The sequence below is a fragment of the Lissotriton helveticus genome, chromosome 12, assembly GCF_964261635.1.
Source record: "Lissotriton helveticus chromosome 12, aLisHel1.1, whole genome shotgun sequence".
NCBI lineage: Eukaryota > Metazoa > Chordata > Amphibia > Caudata > Salamandridae > Lissotriton > Lissotriton helveticus.
Genome location: NC_136073.1, coordinates 570,539,005 through 570,556,790, shown reverse-complemented (window position 1 = coordinate 570,556,790; position 17,786 = coordinate 570,539,005).

Sequence of the window (17,786 nt, the reverse complement as noted above, 5' to 3'; positions counted from 1 at the left end):
CAGGTTGCCTCACCCGCCCTTGCTAGGCTATTTCTTTGAGCGCTTTACAGCCCCACTGTGGTGTCCCTCACCCCCTTCAGAATGACCAGCGGCATCTGCGGAGCGCCTGGTGCTCCTGCGTGGCTCTGACGCAGCGCTGGCCGGGCTGCTGCGGCTGCTGCTGTCCCCAGCATCCCCCAGGTCCAGGGCAGGATTTGCGGCAGTGGTAGAGATGATCAAGGCCTCCATTGCTGTTGTGATGCGGGCCATTCCCCTTGTCAACTCTGCGGTATTTTGTGCCAGACTAGACTCCATGTTGGCACTGCGCTGACAGAGTCGTGCCGTTGCTGCAGCAAGGCGGCTTATGGAGCGGTTCTGCACCCGGGCATCCCGCCTGCGCATCACCTCTTGCTCCTCCAGTCTGCCACATAACTGTGTGATGGCAGTGGTTAGCCTGCCTAAACCTGCTACTGCCTCCTTGTTGGAATCCACAAAGGCCTGAAATCCTTTCACCATTTCCCCCATCTGCAGGTTGTGCTGCAGGAGCTGGCGTTGGCATGCCATGATGGATTTCGCCTGCTGCCTTTGGATCTTCACCATATTACCTTCGAGGCCCCGGAACACACTGGCCTCCCGTGCTGGTTCTGCAGTGGTGGGAATGGCACGGCGCCGGGTACTGCTGCTGCCCGCCTGCTGAGTGGGCTGGGGTGCCACTGGTGGGGGTGTGGTGCTGGCCGGGGCCTGAGCCCCTGCTCCCAGGACAGGGTGTACTGGAGCCACAGTGGCAGGAGCTGGTGTAGGTGGAAAGAGCTCCCTTGTCGGGGAGTTCCCTGGGGAGAACTGCAAGGGGGTGTGCTTTGCATTAGTGGGGAGTGAAGTGCATCAAAGTCAATTGCCAGGTCTCCCTCAATACCCAGCCCTATGGTGTTTCCTCCTCCTCGGCAGCCTGACTCGTGCTTGGCCCTGCGAGTGCAGTGGTAGATGGTGCTGCTGCCTCCTTTGGCAGTGGTTGTCCGCCTGATGGTGCCCCTAGGTACAAAGAAGCATTTGTAAATAGTGTGCCGATGTATTACAGTCAGTACAATTAAAGCATTCCACATGTCCTAGCATCTCCGTAGAATGTGTTCCACTGTTTCATGTCTTGTGATTCTGCACTGCCATATTTTGATACCTTCTGCTGACTGGATGTACCATGATGCTTGTCTCTTGTATGTTGGTTACAGTACTGTGCTGGGGTTTGGCTATGCATTGTGTCTAATGGGGAGGTGTCTGGTAGGGTGTGTCCTGATGCGCATGCCTCTTACCTGTAGCTGTAGCTCTGGCTGAGCTGTCCAGGGTCCCAATTCCGGTCACGCTCTCCCTCTCAATGGTGCTGGAGACCAGTTCCTCCAGCTCGGTGAGGGGTGGCGCCGGGTTCCTGCCACCACCAGTGACTCCAGCCTGCTTCTGGATCTCTGCCATCTTCCGTTTGGTCAGGCTGCGGATGTCGTAGAAGCGCTTCTTCAGCTCATCCAGGGACCTGGGGGTGACACCCACAGCGTTGACCTTTTGGGCGATTACGCTCCAGAGCCTCCTCTTGGTGCTGTCTGGCACATTGAGGGACAGCTTTCCGAATAGCTGCCGGTGCACCCTCACCACCTCCTCAACCAACACCTGCAGCTCGGTGCTGCTGAACTTAGGCTTCCTCTTCTGGCTGGACTTCTGGCTCTCACTCTGGTTTTCCATCTTGCTCTGAACAGTTCACTAACTCCTACTCCCACTGCTGCTAACTGTGACTGCTCAGCTCAGGCTGGCTCTCCAGAAAGTTCTTAATTGGCTGCACCTGCCAGGGTTGCCACTCCCTGTTTGGGTGGGGGAGGGGGAGCCACCTCATTGGCTGAAGCGGCTTTTACCGAATCGGCTGTATCCGAATCGGATATTACCGAATCGGTGTAATCCGAATCGGTATCATCCGATTCGGATTTTACCGATTCGGTTTCTTCAATGCATTCCTATGGGCTTTTTGGCCATGGGTGTGTTTTCATACCTCCGATTCGGTAATTGCCGATTCTGATTTTACCGACTCGGCTATTTCCGATTCGGTGGTAGCCGATTCGACTAGTTCCGATTCGGTCCATGCCGATTCGGTACGTACCGATTCACATTACCGATGCCGACCGATTCCCTATTATTTCGCTGTTTGTTTGCTACATCTCGTTTTCCGATTTCAGAATACCGATTCGGCCCGCCTCGGTATTTTGAAATCGGAAATTCCCTTTTACCTACATCGGGCCCTAGATCCCATGCTTTTATCTTTCAAACGCCGCCCCCAGCTGCCATCAGGGAAAGGCGGGCGGGGCTCTCGGCTCCGCTCTCAAGCGTGTGCGCCATCGGGGGCGGCTTTAGCCACGGAGCCTGACATGGAGGGCTTACCCAGAGGTATGTCTTGGGAAATAAGCGGCCTCATCCTCCTCTCCCACACCAAATTATTCTGGGAACGGCACCCCTTCCCACTGAAATGGAGCCAGTATGGCTGTGTGCCAGGAATCGAAATACCCCTATTCCACAGGTATCACATTAGACTTAGCTATCAATGGGAAGGCTTCACCCTGTCCGTTTCAAGATAAGTTCCTGGCCGCTTACCAACTGCCTTTTCCGAGGGTGGATGAGTCATATGCCTCACATTTAGGTATTCCTGCCAATATACTTAAGCCTTTGTCTCTGCAGCGAGGGCAGTTTTCACATCTCATCAAGGGGAAAGCACTGTCAGGGAGAGCAACTGCAGGCAGGCTAATGGTAATTAGCCTACTGGACCTTCAGGCAGGAAAGTATAACAATAACAAATATGTTTGCTGCAAATTTACTAAAAATCCAACTACACCATTGAACTAGATTATTAATAAATAATAACAAAAAGATTGAATGTTCTCTAGCTTTGTCTAGACTAAAGTTACAAAAGTTGCATTTTTATTGTATTTTAGTTTTTCTATTGAAGCAGTGAACGCCCTATAGAGTGAAAATAGCTTTTGGGAATGTTTTCAGGAACATGCCAACTTTAAACATTTACATGTTCCAGTTATAAATACTAGGCACCCTACCTTGTGGGCCAAACAAACAACTTGTGGGTGACTTAATATTTAAAAGTAGGGTTCCTTTCTGTTGGAAAAGGATTATTTTGACAGATCTGCCTGCAGAGTTAAAAGCTGAAGCAGTGAGGCTACACATAGAGGCCTGATGCCATGTTTTCCTTGTCAGTCTGCTGTATGGCACAATATGTGCTTCAGTTTACTTTTTTGCCTTGAATGTATTTCCTACACCATATACTATAGCTTTACTGGAAAGTTAAATAGGCCACTTAGAGATCAGACAATTTAAGTATGTTTTAGAGGTGAGGGCACACACACTGGGGAATGGATAGCAGTGACCTATGTAGAGAGTTAAAAAATCTACAGCATATGTCCCAAAGCAGTGTGGGTGACCAAGCAAAAAGAGGAACTTTCACACAATGCTATATTACCCTTACATTGGTTTCCAACATATTGTTTGATCTGGGGCATCGTTCAATATCATCACATTCTGAAAATTGGAGGTGGCAATTTTAATCTGAGTGTGTATTATCTGTCAGATAGTAGCACTGGAGACAAATTACAAAAGCAGAAGGAGAGGCACTGTGTTCTAGTGAACATTTAAATCAAGTTAATCCCTGGAGGCTGGTTAGCAAGGAGTAATACCTTTCAAACCTAGGCCATGGCTCAATGCCAGCAGATGACAATATTACTAGGAATGTGTCTGTTGTAGGAGGTAAGTGGTGTACTTTGGTCTGATCATGTTACTAGTAAGCATGGGCGGATTTTGCGGATTCGCAATCCGCGAATTTGCGGATTTGCGTATTTGCGGATTGCGAAAATCCGCAAATTCCGCAAATTCTCGCGGATTTGCGTATTTTTTTGGGGGGGTGTGTTCGCACGGGTTTCTGCAAGTTCGCGAGGGTTTTGTACAATTTCGAAAATTGCGAACTTACTTGTCGGGTCGCCAGTTTTGCGAACTTGTTGTTTCTACGTGCCCAGCCTGTTTGCAAGGCTTTCTTCATCACTGCCACCCTCTGTCACCACTGGCACTCTCTTTGGTCACCCATGCCACCCTCTGGCTCACCCATGTCACCCTCTGTGTCATCACAGCACCCTCTGGTTCACCAGTGTACATTATTGGGGCAAAGCACTGCCATCCTCTGTCAACACTGGCACTCTGGTTCACCCATGCCACCCTCTAGCTGGCACACCCATGCCACCCTCGGTGTCATCACAACACCCTCTGATTGACCAGTGAGTGTACATTATTGAGGCAAAGCAAAGCACACCTGCTAAGTGCTTTAAGTTATGCAAACCGCAACACCTGCCCTGCCTCAACTGACATTAATGAAGGCTGGCACCTGCTTGTCTGCTCCCTTTCCTTTTTGTTGCATTGTAATTTTTTTTTAACAGGATGCAATGGCATACTTGTAACTATTCTGTGACTGTCAGAGCAGGGTCACACAATAGTTGCAAGTAGGCAACCGGATTCTGGAGGGCCCCTTCAGGAAGCACTACAGGGAAATGGTTACAAATGATGAGCTCGAACTTTTGCACCTGCTCGTTGGTTTTGCTTTTGCAAAACTCGTTTTTCGGTAATTTCGCCCTATTCGCGAGGCGCGACGTCGTGCGAAATCGATCATGTAAGCCGCGAACTCGTGCGAGTTACCCCAAGGTTGAGTACGGGCGCCGCCATTTTGTTTGCGTGACGTATTTCCGTTTCCGCCCGCTATGTGTAATCTCTGGGGCACTTCCTTCACACCACCCCTATGGGAGGAGCTTGCTGGACAGGAACAGGAAGTTGGAGACTGGGCCACTTCCTTCACCCCTCCCCAATTGTAATTTTTGTACTTTCGCGAGTGCGAGATTGTTGCTGCCCGCGCCGCGGCCCGCGAGCAGTGCGAACACAAGCAAAAAATCCGCTTCGCACGGATTTGCGTATTTTCGCCACATCCGCGAGACTTCGCGGATTGCGGATTTACCGAAAATACGAAAAATCCGCGAGCGTAATGGATTTTACGCCCATCTTAGTTACTAGCCATGGGTATTTATGCATTCCCTTTTGAATTACAAATGGATTAGGAATACCGCTTGGATGCCCCTTTTTACTGTGAATCATAATGCACTTTTGAGCATTGCAAATAAAGGCTTTGCATTTGCAAATTCTGCTGTACTGACTTTGTAAACGAAAAGCCTTTTTTTCCGTCCAGCCCCATCTTTAAAAATAAATTACTTTATTTTACAGATTGATATTCATGGTTTTAATGATAGTGGAAACTCTTGCTCCTTCATGAAGGCATGCACAGTGAAAGAAAAGGTGCCACAACTTTATTCAGCAGGGAAACCTACCATAAAAGCCATTAAAATACATGCAAAGGGAAATAAAACAAACATCAAACAGCAACCAACATGTATCAAATAGGGCTTGAGTGAAAGCATTGCATACATAATAAATAAGTAGACTAAAGGAGTATACGAACTTAGTAAAAGTGCATTGTGTTTCTTGAACGTACATCTGCCTTAAAAAACGAATTTACGCAACAACAGGTTTCTTTGTCAGTTAAATCTTGCAGGCACCTAAAAGCTTATTGGCATTTACAATGTTTTCTGACTCTTAAAAAAGGAACTAGATAAATTCTTATAAATAATTGGTAGTGGGGGCGTGGCTTAGGCGCCGGCGAGAGATGGCGCACCCCCTGTGAGCTCCGTAACTCAGTGAGCCTTCGGCATTTATAGCGGACCTCTGAGGGACTTGTGGAGGGTCCAGCTCCACCCTACGGCTGAGTAACGATGTCGGGAGGTCGGCGCGGCTCTTGAAAGCAACCTGCAGTGCCTCTGGACCTGATTATCCTTGCCGGTAACTCTCGCTGATTCTCTGGACGCGGGCGGCCGCCATTTTGTGCCGCCGAGCCCGCGTCCTTTTCTTCAGCCTGCGCACCCTCGTGCTTCAGTACCTACGCTAATGTTCCGGCCTTGCTATTATCGCGTATCTGCTCCCTACAGCTGCCTACATGTGGTGTAAATCGCGATTTTGATGCTTTTCTTCTCCCATATGAGCATTTTCCTCTTTTGTTGTTTGTTACTATTATCTATGTGGTAATAACGGCCGCCATTTTGTTGAAATGGTGACAATGCTCGTTTTTTTTTTTTCTACCATCCTTGAGGCTTCTGCAATGTAGTTTCTCCATGGTTTCTTCAACAGATTGCTGTGGTCACTATCTACTGTTGGACTCAATTCATTTCTGATTTACTCACCTGATCACGCCTTCCATTGGCTCTCGTTACCTGAATTGTGATCTTTTCAGTGATGCATTGAAGCTTATCTGATTGATACCTTCTGTCACAAGCCACCTCTACACCTAAATTGCGTTGTCACCAGTCTCTCACCTGATTTATGGCGCTAATTCTTGCTCTCTACATTTTGTAGTGCCCTTTGCTCAATATGTCTTGCAAATTGGTTTTTTGAAGCGTGCTTTGAATGTTTCCTCTTTCTACCTACTGCTCCAAAGCACCCTGGATGATGCATGCTTATTCGTGACTCCTTTCTATTCCTTTAGTTAAGCAGTCGGAATTATACTATTGGACCTCTCATCTGCCCGCTACTGTTGTTATCTCTTGTCCCTGCCTACCCTGACCACATATCTACGCCTACTCTTTTTATTTTTCATTTTTTCATATTTTTACGTGTATTTGACAGTGCCTGTAATCTCAATTGAAGGCTTCATTATGTCTCTTGAGCATGGTAATTCGAAACACTCTGCCACTGGAACTAAAGTGAAACGACCAAAAAACGATCCACCGTCTCCCATTCCTTCGCCAAACCCAGTCCTGGATTCCATCCTAGAAGAAGTCCGGGGTCTTCAACCTTTCATGTCAGCTACCAATGTCAAACTCTCTCAGATTGAAGCAAAACTGGCGGTTATGGATGGCAAAGTCCTGGAGTTGGAGCAACGTATAAGCGATATACAAGATGTCTCCTCTAAGGTCCCCTCTTTGGAACAAGAAATTCACAAATTGAAATTACACACGGAGGACCTTGAAAATCGTAACAGACGGAATAACCTACGCCTTTACGGCCTTCCAGAAAATGTTGAGGGGACTGATATGGTGTCTTTTTTGCAGAAGTTTCTGATGGATCTTCTAGATCTCCAACCTTCAGCACATCCTCTTAATATCCAAAGAGCTCATCGGTTAGGCCGTCTTCAACCTAATGCTTCTAAACCCAGTGGCATTATCATGCTTTTTCTTGAATTTACAGAATTAATGTCCGTGTTGAAGGCTGCTAAATCTAAAAGGCGTCTTATATGGTCTGGTCATAATATTTTTATTTCTCAAGACCTCTCCAGTGCTACGAATGCTCGCCGCAAAGAATTTTTGAATCTTCGTCCTTTGATGAGACAACTGAATATCCAGTATGGCATCCTTCATCCATGCTTCTGTAAAATCACGCACAATGGTCGTACTCGCTCATTTGATGACCCGCAGAAGCTCCACTCGTTCCTGCAGTCTGTATCTCCTTCTGGCATGGACACTAATGATTAATACTCTTTTCTCTTTATTTGTTTCTTGTATGTTCTGGGCGGTCAAGTTCTATGTTATATGTTCTTCCTCTTCACCCTTTTCTCCATATGTGTTCTCTGTTCTCTCGAGGTTCTGATTCCCCTTTCACCCTCTATCTTGCTCATGGGGGCTCGCTTCCTCTTCGGCGTATCTACGCTCCTGCTACTTCGGTCTTTGTCTTCTTCTCAGATCTGGCTCTCTTGCCTTGATCTGTTCCTCTCTATCTTGATGCTCCTCTATTTCTTTTTACTTCTTCTTCTTTTCTTTTTCCCTTTCTTCTGTGCCTCTTCTGCTATTCCTCCTTTCCCCATGTGTACATTTCCTCCTTTGGTGTGTCTCTTTATTGGCTGGTCTTTTCTTAAATGTATTTTTTATTGTCCTGCACTGTCATCCTTGCTTATGCTTTTTCGTGACTTTTTGGAAGTTTTAGTATTCTTCGCTATCTTCTTTGTACATCTTTCTCTTACATGGTTTGCTTTTTATTTCAGATGTTTCCCTGAAGTGTTTCACATCCTTTCGTGTACCTCCTTCCTTTCCCTCCATCATGTGTAAGTTAGTTTCGTGGAATGTTCGTGGTATTGGAAACCCGGTTAAGCGTCAAAAGGTACTGTCTCACTTATCTAAAATTAATTCCCGTATTGTTTTCCTTCAGGAAACGCACTGTTCTGATACTGAATCTCTTAAGTTAAAGAGACAATAGGTGGGTCAGGTTGTTCATTCCTCCACTTCTGACAAAAAAGGTGGTGTCGCTATATTGTTTCATAAATCATTGTCTGTGCAAATTTTATCTACTCAAGCTGATGAACATGGTCGATGGGTGATGGCAAAAATTATTTTACACAAACAAACCCTTGTTCTATTGAATATTTATGGCCCGGTTAAACCTGATCCTCTTTTTTGGAATAGATTGTTGCTGGTGATTTCAATCAATGGTTGGACCCCTTTTCTGACAGGCTTTCTAAATCTAAATTTAACCCAGACAAAACTCACAAAGCCTTTCAGTCTGCCATCACCTCTTGACCTTTATATGATGTTTGGAAGACCTGTAACCCTGATTTGCTTGAATATACCTTTTATTCTAATGTGCACCATACGAGGTCTCGAATTGATTATATTCTTGTCAGCAAGTCTTTGTTGCCCTCTATACAAGCCTCTGATATAGGTTCTATTTTTATTTCCGACCATGCCCCTGTTCATGCTGTATTTGATTTTTCCCTTACTTCCTCCCAATTTAGCCGGTGGAAATTAAACACCTCCTTACTTTCTGACCCTGTTTTTGTTAAAAAGGCAACTGCACACATAAATGAATTTTTTACCTTTAATAACCCTATGGATACTAGTATTCCTAATAATTGGGACTCCTTCAAGGCTTCTTTTCGTGCTTTTGTCATTTCTTTTGTGTCCCATAAAAAGAAGGCAACACGGAAAAAATATGACGATCAACTTTGTCATATAAAACAGTTGGAACACTCTTACTTTTCTTCTAAATCATCGTCTGCCCTTCACCAATCGATCAAAGCTAAGTCGGATCTCAATAAACTGGCTACGATTGAGGCTTGCAACGTACTTCTCAAAATTAAGTCCAAATATCATGGGGGTCAAAACAAAGCCGGTCGTATGTTAGCCAACTATTTAAAAATCAAATCAGAACGTAAAACGATTGGGCCTATTCTGAATGAGTCCTCTAATAAGTTGGTTTCATCAGATGAGAATATTGCCGATGTTTTTCATACATATTACCAGTCTCTTTATTCGGATGATACCTTCCCCTCTACACAGAATTTACATAATTTTTTTTCTGGCCTTCCCTCTCCTCCCTCCTTGCCTGATGAATTCAATTCTCTGGAACTTGATATCTCTTCTCAAGAGATACTTAATGCAATAAAATCTCTGAAAAAGTCCAAAGCTCTGGGCCCTGACGGCCTTACCGCTGAGTTTTACACTACTTTCTCTTCTATTTTTGTCCCACAGCTCCTTATGGTGTTTAATTCTTTCATTGCTGATGCCAAGGCCTCTGGCTCCTTTATGGACGCATTAATTGTTATCATCCCTAAACCTGATAAAGACCACTCATATTGTAAGAATTACCGTCCCATTTCCCTAATAAATTATGATTGTAACATTTTTGCAAAGATTCTCGCCACCCGCCTTGAAAATATAATTCCCCTATTAATTAAAACTGATCAAGTAGGGTTTGTCAAGGGTAGACTGGCATCTGATAATGCTAGAATGTTTGCAAATGTTATTTCCTTTGCCAAAAAATATAAATCTCCCCTGGCTGCCCTCTCCTTAGATGCCGAGAAGGCCTTTGACCGTATTAATTGGCAGTTTATGTTTGCAACACTCCAGTGGTTTGGCTTTGGTCCCTCCTTTATTTCACTTGTTAAACTATTATACTCTTGTCCCAGAGATAGTATTTTTGTCAGTCAGTCACTTAGCTTTATTCGATTTTGATTTAAAATCATAAAAGCATACAAATAAAAAACAATATAAACATAAGGGCATGGAAAAATACATACAATGATATATACAAGTTAGAAGAGACACATGCCCAACCTATAGGAGCCTTTTCCTTATTTAAAATACATAAAAACCGCATTACTGACTGGGTTAAAACGTCAACTTGTCCCTTTATAAAAGCATCTCAGACATTGCAGTATTTATAAAATAAGTCAAATCCTAGGGGGGCAGGAGAGCTAATACCGCCCCTTCCTAGCAAATAATTGTATACTGCTGTTGATTTTGGTAGGGGGATATGTGGGGTACTCGGATAAAAATCATGCAAATCCCAAATGGAGATGGGACCGTCACCTTCGTGGGGCTGGGAGGATCGAAGATAGGGGACGATGTTCCTAAATTCCTAAATTTAACAAGAATTAGGTCCCCCGGAATGTCTTTAGGTAGTGACCCTACCCAGCCCACCCTTCTAACACTCAGGATACCACCGTCCTTATTGGGTGGCAGGGGTCTATTTTTAGCTAACCAGAAGATGACCTTGTGTAGTAGGTCCTGATATCTCTCGGGTTTTCTGTGAGTGGGAACTGGTACTCCTGAAAGAACAAGCACAAAGGGGGCGGCTTCCGGAGGTAAGTCTATACATGCTGCTCTGTTTGACTCTGCTCTAGCAGCAGAGTAATTAGTTAACACAGGTTTAGGGGCGATTTTAGTGACAAATGGGGGTTGTCTCTTGGGAGGTTGTCTTTCGATTGGGACATTTTTTCTTGTATTAAACACAGGTTTGGGGGCGATTTTGGTAACAGTTAGAGGTAACATGCTGGGAGATTGACTTTCAGTTGGGACAGTTTTTGTTGTGTCAGTTGACATAGGCACTTCAGGTGCAGTGGGTGGGATGGGACAATTAGGTATTGCCAACTTTATAGGGGGTGAAGAGTAGGCTTTAATAGCTGTCTCTATACTTGTCAGCCTATCCCCTAGAATGTTAATTTGTTCTAGCAAGGGTGCTATTACAGATCGTAACAACAGTTCGAGCTGGGGCAGTAGTTGCAAAAGAGGCAAAAGAGGCGATGATACTTCATCATCCAAACTTTCAGCGTCCCCCCTGGATATGGTGGAATTTATGGGAGGCGATGGGGGATCAATACAGAGTTTTTGTATTTTTGATTGAAGTTCATAGTCATTAACCCCGTCGTGCTTCCTTTTCGCACTTTGGCCCAACGACAGTGCAATAGCTTGGCTGTTGTCCTCCTTGGGTGGTAGGGATGGTTCACATGGTCGGTCAGCGAGAGTGTCGATACTAAAGCCTTTTACGGGGGAGGGGGATATTACTGGAACAAACTTAGATCCGCACAAAGCATTTAGTTCCTCCCAGTAGGACAAGTTTTGCGGTCTATCGGGGGTTTGTGGCGAGGGTTCCATAACAAGGGGTTGGCGACGGTCATCAATGGCTATTTCGCTGATAGTGGTAAGTGTTTTATAGCTCTGAGTATGCTTTTCCAGTCTCTGGCCTGGGCGCCGCTGTGGTATGGAATTTTAATATGCCCCCTTGCGTGTCATGATTAATGAAGTATGTTCGCAAATAGTGTCTATGATGGAGAAACAAATTGTTCAAGGATAGTCTGTGAATAGTATAAAATTCTATACCTTCTTTTGTTGGGATGCCAAGAGAGGTGGCCCGTCCCGTGCACCTCGTGCCTCTGAGGGCCACAGAGGGCCCGCCCTTTGCCCGGGCTTCGCCCGGGCGCTCCCGCGCGCGTCTCGCGGTGCGAGAGGTTCTCCACAGTTTTACCCGCGCCTCCGGGCGCTCCACTGACGTCACCCGCCCGCCGGGGCACCTGGGGGATGTAGTCCCTTGCCCTCGCGGCGGTCAGGATGCTGGCGCTTTGGACACAACAGCCGTTCCCCTCACGGCAATGAGATTTAGCAGCAGGTCCACCCCAGGGCATGCACCTCCTCAATGACAGCTTCCCACAGAGCGCTCGGCTCTCCACAGTTTTACCCGCGCCTCCGGGCGCTCCGCTGATGTCACCCGCCCGCCGGGGCACCTGGGGGATGTAGTCCCTTGCCCTCGCGGCGGTCAGGATGCTGGCGCTTTGGACACAACAGCCGTTCCCCTCACGGCAATGAGATTTAGCAGCAGGTCCACCCCAGGGCATGCACCTCCTCAATGACAGCTTCTTGAGTATTTTTGTCAATAACCACTTCTCCAAATCCTTCCCTTTATCTAGAGGTACTAGACAAGGTTGCCCCCTCTCCCCTTTAATTTTTATTCTATGCCTTGAACCCTTTTTAGAACGAATTTGTATTAACACACAAATTAAAGGTTTTCAGCATAATTCCCATGTCACAAAAATCTCAGCCTATGCTGATGATATATTAATTTACATGTCTAATCCTATTGACTCCCTCCCCCCCTTTTTGAATGAAGTTCGACTTTATTCCAGTATTTCTGGTTATAAATTAAACCTGTCCAAAACTGAAGTGCTACCTTTGAACTCCTCTTGCTACCAGTTCATGTTTGATGATACTGAATTTGCTTGGTGCCCCTCCAAAATCAAATATCTTGGCATCTGGTTTGCCCCCTCCCTACATGATACCCTTAAGCTCACTTTCACAGCTCTAATCTCCAAACTTAAATCTCTTTTACTTACTTGGTCTCCTTTATTTTTGTCATGGTGGGGTAGGCTCGACACCATTAAAATGATGATCTCCTCTCATGTTTTGTACACACTCTCCATGCTTCCTGTTAAAATTCCCCTTTCTTATTTTTCCCAGCTCAATTCGGTATGTTCAAAATTCCTGTGGAACAACAAACACCCACGTATTGCCATTGCCAAGCTTATCCGTCCTATGGGTGAAGGAGGGGTGCGTTTTCCTAATTTCAAATTGTATCATTCTGCATTTTTACTTAAACAATCCTTTGCATTAGCGTATGATTTTGGTGATATCCCTATACCCACCTGGATTATGTATGAACGCTCCCTTCTTGAAGGAATTCTCATTCCGGGATGTAATTTTCATGTCCAACAGTACCTTTTTGTCTACAATCCCTACCATAAAATATTCCAAGTACCTATTATACAATGCCTTTTCTGATGGTTTCACACCACTACACTGTTTCCTATATTCCTCTATATGGTTTTATACGTTCCTTAAATACAAGGGTAAATCTTTTTATTTCAAGTACTGGAAAGAAAAGGGGATCATGTATGTTCATCAAATGGTGCATTTTGGTTCTGTTCTCCCTTTTTCTACTCTCCAGTCTACCTATCTTCTATCTGACTCTTCTCTTGCTCAATATACCATTATTTCCTTGCTTTACAGTCTCATCTGGCCACCTTTGACTTGCCTGCAGACACACCATCACTTACTCCTTCTTCTCCTTTGCTCTCCCTTTTCTCCACTCATAGACCTAAGGCGGCTCATGTTTACAAGTTGTTATTGTCCACTGTTGCTGAACGACCCAAATCCCTTACTGAACTTGCCTGGGAAGCTGATTTAGCTGTTTCCCTTTCTATTTTTACTTGGGATAAGTTGTGGTCTAAACTGTTTAAAATTTCTCCTGCTGCGCGTATTACGCAGTCTATGTATTTTATTTATAATAGAGCTGTTATTACTCCGGTTTGCATTTCTAAATTTCTCCCATCTGCATCTCCGATGTGCTGGTCTTGTTCCACCGTTAAGGGTACATTACTGCATCAACTATATGACTGTTCTAATGTTTCCTCGTTTTGGAAATCAGTTTGGGAAATCTGTATGAAAGTTTTTCACTATGATTTGCCATTGTCTTTTCAAAATGTTTTTTTAGGATCTTTATCACCTGATATTAATGCTTCTTTTCCTATTTCCTTGTTATTTGACCTTTTTATCGCTCTTGCTTTTAAAGTTATTTTATCTTGGTGGAAAGACACATCAAAAGTTTCTATAGTAACTTGGTGGAATTTTGTTTGTGACGAACATAGGATTTCTACTGTCTCTTCCCTCTCCCTCTCTAACAAAATTAAATCTGATCTTCTTTGGTTACCATTTACTGCTTATCTTTCTGATTCTACTTCTAATTCTTAGCTGCCTCTCTTCTGGTATTTATCAGTCTCCCCTCTCCCTTCCCTTCTGCCTTTTTCCCTCTTTCTATCTTATTTTTCTTTTCCTTTCTATCTCTCTCTTTTCTCTTACATATTCTTCTTTCTTCTCTTATTTTATCATTTAGTACTCATTCGCTTTGTTTTAGTGCTCATTCACTCTTTTCATATATTTTATGTTCATTGTTTCCATTTTGTACTCCTATTCTATTGTACTACTTCTTGTAAAACTTCAATAAAAATCTCTTAAACAAAAAAGAAAATAATAATTGGTAGTACCCACAGGAAAAAGTAAAATGAATTATGGTTTGCTTTGATACATTGTTGCTCTGGCAAATTAGTGAGATCAAATTGTGCTAGAAACCTCGCGGAAAAAAGAGGGAATGTTTCAGGGTCCCTGCTCTGAATCTTAAAGGAGGCAAGCGCGTACAACTCCCGGTTATAGTTGTCAGGTAATTAGTTGACCCCCGGCCAAAATGAGCAAGTAAGGCTGTACTAACTTTGTAAACCGAAAGTCTTTTTTCCATCCAGACCCATATTTAAAAAGAAATGTCTTTATTTTACAGATTGATACTCCTAGTTGTAATGATGGGGAACCTCTCGGTACTTCATGAAGGCATGCACAGTGAAAGAAAAGGTGCCACAATTTGAAGTTAATACCTTTACCGATAAAGTGTTATTCCTTGAGAAAGAAGCAACAATGTGACATGAAACACCTAAAACTAAACCTAAAACTGGACACCCAATAGGCAGAGTTCTCTCTGTTGACAACCAACCTGCGTCAGCAAACTGAACGCAGTGGTATGCCTTTTGCAAATTAACTAAAATAAGTTCACTCCAGGAAGGATGCCCATGCAATAATGCACTGTTAGAGGAAGCATCCAATACATGTGTGGGAGAGCAACAGGGTTTTTATGAGGTTTTGTAGCAATGTATGACAAAAAAGAGGCTTCTGCATAAGCTATATTTGAATTTCTAAATTCACTTGATATAACAACATTAAATTGAAAAAACAGTACCTTGCAGAATAAACCTATTTCTGAGGATGAGGTGTGTCAGGCAACAAAGTTTTAAATCCAGGTAAAAATTATGATATGCAAATTGTCAATGGTGAATCAGGAGAAACGCAGAGTGCAAAAATAAGAAAGTGGTAAGTCACCACTGCTGGGTGGACTCACAAACAATTTCATGGGCATTCTTATGAGGACGTGACTCTTCCACTACCTAAAGGTTTAATTCCTGCTCTAACATGGGACTGTTTTCAGAAACCAATGAAGGGATCAGAGGGGATTCTTTTCCATAAATCTGAAATCAATGAAAACATCATAGTTGATATTATGCAAATAATATTTTATTAAGATATCTTTGCTTGGGTGTGGAATATCATGGTACAAAGTAAATAGAAGGCATTCAGGAAATTGCAACACACTAGTGACTTAAAGCCTTCACTCTCAATGCCGTTGGTTGGACACGACCCTAGCCCTAGCCCCACTCCCACCCCACTCAGATCCCATGTAGCAAACTCATGAAAACTTTAGCAAGATGCTACTTCCAACTAGAAGACAAAGAGAGAGAAATAGTGCAAATGGTTTAGGAATGATTTAGTGGTTTACTTCCGGCAAGTGCTCTATCTAAAGTGGGCAGCATCTGTGTGTCAACCTCACGTAGTGTCGCGAAGGTGCCCACCTGGAGCATCAGATCATTGCCTGCCCTGCAGACACTGCTGGCGACTGTTTTCCAGTGGCTCAGTATAATCCTGAGGGCATTCATAAGGGCAGTCAGTATCTGCCTTCGATGTTGGTTTGTCACCTTCTGGTAGATCAGTGGACCCCAAAGATGAAGGCTACCAGGGGTTTGCTCATTATAACGTCACTTCTGTTTTAAGGACACATTGCCAAAATGGCTGTGCTATTGGCCATTCCCACAACATGTGTACATAAATACCCTTACATCATAGGACCTTCAACACTCCCTCCGACATAGGAGATGCTTATACCAAAATCCAAAATCAATAAAGGAATTGCAGATTATTATTATTAGCAAAATGTGGCTGAGCCCCTTAATTATCACAATTGGAGACAGATCTCTATAATTAATTTGAATGTTAAGGTGTGAAATAATGTAGGATATGTCTGGGTGTAAAACATGATGCCAAAAACATTAAGTGATTGACCCTGCCTGCTTGCCAGACTCAGGCAAGAGCAACATCTCCTGGTGGGTTCAAGAGAAGAAACAGCTTTTGCTAGCATTCTTTGGAACTACATACATGAAGCTATGAAAAACAGGTTTCTGTAATCTGTATTTGTAAAGCACACTGTTGGCGGCAGGGTATCCTATTACTAATGTGAATAATTCTATACTTATTTGCTGACCTTGACCCCATAATTCTTAGCAAGTAACACATCTGAGTTGCTTAATGTCCGAGGGCTTGACTTTGACAGAGGTGCAAAGTAAGGTTGTCTTCTGTCCCGATTCCTATTTAATTTAGGGTCGGAACCGCTCCCTAGCACAAGAGCAAAAAGTTAGGCCAAGAGAGTTCAGTACTCCCTGACAAATATAAAATGCTGCAACTTGATGATTTAATGCTTTTAGCTGTTTCTGAAGCAGCTGAAATTCACAATAATTAGTGGGTTGTGTTATTGAATGATGGAACTCCAGCCCAATGTGAGAGTCAGCCAAGCAAAGAGATGTTTTAAGGGATGTGCAAAGTAGACTCTGGCCCTGGGTCCCAGCCTTTCAGAGGACCACCTGATACATCTGGCTCTGTTCTGCACACAGTCCTGTCCTGATGACCATGAATGATTGTTGAACATAGATTGTTTTAAACAACATTTTCCATTAATTTATTTTTAATATGGGTAATGTGTGGGGGTCTATTACAGACATTTTGCAGATAAATATTGTGGTTTTTTTTCCAAACAACATCCATTAAAAAGTTTTTTTTAAATCAGAACAGGACCTCATCAGAGGTATACCAAAAATTAAGGGGGACAACTTGCAAAGTGCATGGACGGGGCCCCCCACACTCTGTACCCAGTCACAAGCTCTCAGGCTGGGTTTTTATGAACAGACCAGTATTGAAAAACAAAACCGAGTAGTCCACTGGGGCAAGAAGTGTAAAATAGTTTCCTAGGTATTAAATGTTGAATACTATAAATTAGCCCACATGGGCTTTTTTGCCCACTTGAGCGGTATATGAATAGTTTGGGAATTTAAAAACATTGAGTTCTCTTGTGAAATGTCATTGCCATGAATGCTGCGGCCATAAATTAAAAATACTGTTTATAGTGTAAATATTGTAAATTTTGTAGGAGTTTTAATTTATTGAAACTGATATGAAATTACAATGTATTGCCAAATGTATTTTACAATGGAAACAAAATGATTTGTTAAAACTCAGTGCTTCATTAAGCCGAATTAGGGAACAACACACAAAAAACTGCGAGTATGTTGTCACTTTTTATTGCATGGTAGTTCTCACGTGACCCGCTGAAATTGCAAGTAGTACAGTTTAAAAAATGGGCGTTTTCAAAGCTTTATTGTCAGTGAACAAGGAGCACAACGCTCCGAAACGCGTTCGACTAAGGCCGAATAAAGAGACTTTTTGACATCACGCATGGCGTCGTAATTCCTGGTTTGAAAGAAGGTGTGCACGGATTTTACG